We start from the raw sequence: 6,000 nt of genomic DNA on the forward strand, positions 1-6,000 counted from the left end.
TGTCCAAGGAGTGCCGAGATCGAGAGCCAGAGGGGGTAGTCGTACAAGCCGCGTCAGAACCTGTGAAAACACTGAGAGAATCCAGAAGTACTTCCATACAGAGACTGTCGAGCAAAGACTGAGAGCAGAGAGGAGCTAGATAAAGTAGGAAGGTCCAATTAGGAATGGAGGCGGGACAGGAAGAGCTACAGGCAGACACTGCAGATTGGTGCAGGCATAACAGGCCAGGTGAGTCTTGTTGGTAACCTGAGTATGCTCGTGCGGTGTGCGGGGGCGGAGCCTGAGGTCCAGGGGACGGGAAGAAGAGTGTGCAGACTGAGCGTGCTCCGTAACGCGTGTATGGAGCCAGTGGATGGTGCAGGTGTGCGCGCAGGAGGGCGTGGGCGCACCCGGCGCTGAGCAGAGGAATCGCCGAGGGGAGTAATCCCGCGACGGCGGCAGGGACGGGGAGCCGTGGAGGCCGGTAAGGCAGGATTGTTTTGTGTGGCCAGGGACTCCCTGCGGTGAGAGAGTGCTCTGTGTGGGGAGCGCGGAGAACGCCGATTCCTGACAGAGAGGACTCATCCTTGGAAGACACAGTCTTTTATAACGAAGGAATTGTCCCTTTTGGATCCCGTTGATTAGGGATCTAAAATGACTGCTTTTTGAATGTAGAAATGAATTCCTTGAATGTTTTTTCTTAAAGACATTTGTTTGTATTTTATTTTCTAGGTCTATATGGAACGTCACATCAAGAAAGTTAATATGGTGCAAATCAGTTTCCATAGTGAATTTTAGATTTGATATCATTTATAGTTAAAGTATCAAAAAACATATTTTAATGAGTGAAGATCACCATCCCATATGAAAATAAGATCATCTATGTACCGTTTATACATGATGATGTGATGATGAAACGTGTTAGTGCTCCCATAAATGTGAGTGAATTCCTATAGACCCATAAAAAGATTTGCAAAAGAAGGTGCAAAGGAAGTCCCCATGGCGGTGCCTTTAATCTGTAAATAAAATCTTGAATCAAAAATAAAATAATTGTGAGTGAGTAAAAATAAAATGCATTCTTGAATAAAAGTGCACTGTGCCTGTGATAACGTGGAAGTATCAAGAAAATGTTGTGTTGCAAACATGTGTTGTGTTCATGTGCAATAATGGTGTATAAGGATGTGATGTCCATAGTAACTCGTCTATAAGTAGAATTCCACTCAATACCTTCCATAAACATCAACAGATCTGCAGTGTCACAGATATATTACGGGAGGGAGCGTACCAAGGGTTGTAAGAACCCATCAACGTACCATCTTCATTTTCCATTTTTCCTACTCTTTGGGAACATGTTCTCTAGATGGGGTTTCCCAGCGGTGATAGAGGAACACATTTGACATCACAAAACATAGAGAGAATGTGTGCCATGCTGGGAATTGCACAAAGGTTTCATGTTCCGTTTCGCCCTCAATTCTCTGGGTTGGTAGAGCGTATGAACCACACTCAAAGAAGGTTTGAGGAAGTTGGTTTAGGAGTCAGGCAAGAACTGGTTATATCACTTACCAGGGATTCTGATGGAAATAAGAGGCACCGTCCGGAAGAGCACTTGCCTCTCATACCGGATAATGATGGTGTAATGCATAGCTCACCATAAACGAAGCGTGACAGCGATGCTGAGGTAGGGAATTGGTTAACGCCGAGCCACGCGGGCGGGCCAAGGATGTAGAGTAGTCGTTCAAGCCAGGTCAGGGTTATAGATTGCAGAATAGTATAAGTACTTGCCAGGTCTGGAGTGGAGAGTTGCGGATCATCTGAGTGCATAGCCAAGTTCGAGATTGGAGAGTTGCGGATCGTCGGGGTACGTAGCCAGGTTCAGGATAGGAGAGTATCGGATCATTGGAATACTTAGCCAAGATCAGGATGGAGACAGGAGAATGGTCGTTCGTAGCCGGGTCAGGAGGAAAGGTGCGAAATCCAAGAGAAAAGCAGGGTCAGGCAACAAAAGGTTAATCAGCAAGGCAAGGTCACAGGAGCTAGAAAGCAGCAAGGCACGGCGTCACACTAGACTATGCTCAGCAAAGACTGAATGCAGCAGGAAGGTATATAAAGGAGGAGCCTCCAATAGCCAGCCAGGGCGGAACCAGGAAGTAGACCTCAATAGGCTGCTGGTGCACAGAGTCGTGCCCTAGGATGCAGCCTAATCAGAGATGGGGGCGGAACCGATCGCACACTGACCTGCGCGTGTCACGGAGGTCAGAGGGCGGAGCCTGCATCGTGCGTCACTCCCACGCTGGTCATGGACATCCCTAGAGGGAATGGGGGTGGGACCGATCGCGTGTCGACCCGCACGCATCACGGAGGTCAGGGGACGGAGCTCGAGGTGTGCGTCACTCCCACGCCGGTCCTGTCCATCACCAGAGTGGGGGCGGGGCTTAGAACGCGCGTCAGCGGGGAGGCTGGATGAACGCACCCGTTGTGCGTCATAGCGAGAGGCGGAGACAGAATCCGCAGACGGGAATCAGACCGCGCAAGATCTGCGCGTAGTGGGACCACGAGACCGCGCATCCTGAGTGTCCGTCACAGAAGGTTGTTGAGGTGAGGAGACAGTCTGTGACCGCCAGGATGGTGAATCCTCATAGATGGGCAGAGATATGAATTTGTCATTTCCATCTGATTCATATCTATCCTCTCCACTGAAAGATTGAGTTACAGCATATACTATAACAAACTCGGGAACAATTGAAAGAATATTTCTGCTAAAAATATGGCTCCTACCGAGAGAACCGGAAATAATCAGGAAAAAGGATCTAATGATTTACAGGAGGGAGACCAGGTGATGGAAATAATTTTCAGAAAAATGTCACCATGGCAAACAAATTGGGAGGGTCCATTCAAAATAACCCACAAACTGAGCTTTCAGGTAATTAAAGTTGATAGGGAAAATGTTGCAGGAAATCAGAAACAAGGGTTTACTCAATGGGTTCACATGGACCAGTGTAAAATGTACACCAAAATTAAATGGATAACAAACAAAAGAGAGAGTGGTTTCACCGAAAAAAGTATGTATGAACTTATCATACTTAGAATTGGAGTTTTCATTGGCATGGGCCTGATTCAAGCCACCAATAATGGCACACTGTGTCAATCAAAAGACAAAAACAATGGGGCAATATAGACAGTGGACTAATTTGCGAAGTATGAAATTCTGAAATTGCGTTGCTTTATAAGGTTTTTCCTGGTACCAAAAAGGAGTATCAACCTGAGGAAGATAGCACACACATGATTATAATTAATTTGAACATTAAGATAACAGATGTAGTAGGATCAGTGCATTTCATGACTACATGCAAGGTAAGGGGTAGAATTAAGGAGATACACCTGTTCTTCCAAGAAATAGCATCACATAATATAGGTTAAACAAATGTAGAAATAGGTAGCTTAATCACAATTCTGTTGGATATGGAAAGAGGGAAGTTGGGAAAATTTAAGAATCAATAAAATATGCAAACCCCAGAATGGAGCTTCTTAACTCTCATCATCACTAATGTTAATGTGAGCCTCAATGAAACCAAGATGATTGATTTTACTAGAGATGATATACCTTTGGGAATGGGCTCTCAGGTTAGAGGATGGTTATCCAACTTTAAAAAGGTTACGAGCATACTCTAACAAATGAAGTATCACTTTGAATATATGATTATTATAATTAAACAATCAAACGAATGAAGAAGAGGTTTTTCATGGATTGAAGGATTCTGCCCAGGTGTCTTTGCGGCAAGATTTTATGGCATGGAGCCCTACGATTGCTACCATTGCAAAGTATTGTATTCACCCACTCATTATGATTGTAGTAGTCACAGGAGTCCTCTGTGTCACTTAAGTTTTTTAATATGCCGATGGGCTAAAAAAATAAATCAAACTATTACAAGCTCTCTTCTACAAACATGAGGGTAGCTCACATCCAGAGATAATTATTTGTAATAAGTTGGTACCAGAGATAATTAATTGTAATGATAAATTGATGAGTCTAAACACCCCCACAACATGTGAGTGATATAGACATGCTTTTTATATTTTGGAACGGTATGACTGGTATTAGTCTGTCTACAGGTTCAACTCCACTCATGGAGACAAAGACAACAGATGAAGATATGATGTAGCCCTTAGAGGGCAAAGGGAATTGTTAGAAAATAGTATACCTGATGGAGATAAATTTAATCTCAAGCATGGACGTGACCAGGATAAGCAACAGGCAGAAGTCAATTACAGGGGGGTTAAGTCCGAGATATAATGGGCTGAGAAGGCAAAGTACTGAGACATATTATGTGTTGAAAGAACAAAAGTACTAAAAGGAGATTACACATGTACACAAAGTTATAACATCCCTCATTTCTCTGAAGCCCATATACATCAAGCTGCAGTAACCTAAAAATGTAGTATTATCGCCCCAAACAGTGCCTTATTTTTATTATGTGATTCATCAACATTAAACCACCCAACATAAACCACTTTTATCGGATCCGAAAAAAAAGAGGCATAATACCGCATACTGTACATCAAGTTCTGATATCCAAAATAATAATTTGTCACCTACTCCAGGCTGGTGTTAGCCCTCTCTTTTCCTATCTTGAACTTTTATGTATTGTAATTACTATTTTAAGTCCTTAGTGTGCAGGCAGGGTTGCCACCACTCCGTGTTTGACCCAGAGACTACAGGTTTTGTCTAGGTATCGCCGGGCTACAGGTTGAGACTTAATCTCCTGGTTACTGCAGGGCAGGCTGGGATGTTTGGGATAGGTGCCGGGCCTCAGCTCTTACGTTCTCCGGCGGCGGCATCTTCCCCTGAATGGCCCCGTCAAGATGGCTTCACAACATCAAATGGTGTCGTGTTGCCATGACAATGGGATGTCACATGATGGTGCCATGAGACGTCACATTGTGGCGCTCCAGGGATTTCCAATGTCATGGCAACGTGACGGATGGTGTTGTGATGTTACATGATGTCCTGTTGTCAGGGCAACACAATGTCATGGCGTCATCTTGGCGGGACCATACAGGGGGAGATGCTACCGCCGGAGAAGGTAAGACAGTTAAATATATATGTAAATAAAAATCTTTTTGTTTAAAAGTCTGTTTTTTTCATTGAACAGAAGGTGGAATCCCTGCCCATGTGTCAACTAGTAATGGGGGTAGGTGATGAGTTTAGTTAATTGGGGTAGGTGATGAGTTTAGTTGCCCCAGGTAGGGTGTTTAGGCTAATTACCACAATGTTGATGTATACCACCTTAAAATTGCAGAAGTAATGCCAGTAAAAAATATTTTCCGATTGCGATATTAACTCCACTTTAACAGAGTTTGATGTACCTGGCACTAAATGAGATAACGTGTTCAAAGGTCCAAATAAAATAACTTGTTCAAACGATCTAACTTGTACAGAAGTCTTGACTTCAGGAGGTCTCGAGTTACCCCCTCGGTACCAAGACCACCCCCTGCCCACACCCAATTAAACACGGGCTCAGAATGGTAGTAAAATGGCCACAGCATTTATTAGAACAACATAACCCAAACTGTGTCAGATTGCACCCAGACGTGGTGATCCACCTTCATCTATGACACCCAAGAACTCACCGGCTGTACAAGCCAAGCAGGAAATGTTTAATATAACACCAGCCAAACTGGATGGACATCACCAGACCAGCCACATTAGCACAGTCCAGCAACGCCTCCCCCACCTCCTTATTTTAACTGGATCACTGATCCATCCTTACCACTCACAATCTGAACATTGCCCTCCACAAGCTGTGAAAATAATAAGAAATATATATTTGTTTAATACTTTCACAGATACTTCTCAGATCATTGTGTATATATACTTTTTTTTATTATTCATTTAGGGAATTATCACAAGATAAAAAATAAATACCGCAGTATATATTTTACAAAACACAGGAGGGCGGGATCCACACCGGAATAGCAGGCGAAGAGGCCGAGTCTCCCTTCCCATTATACACTCCCCTTATG

The sequence above is a fragment of the Ascaphus truei genome, chromosome 1, assembly GCF_040206685.1.
Source record: "Ascaphus truei isolate aAscTru1 chromosome 1, aAscTru1.hap1, whole genome shotgun sequence".
NCBI lineage: Eukaryota > Metazoa > Chordata > Amphibia > Anura > Ascaphidae > Ascaphus > Ascaphus truei.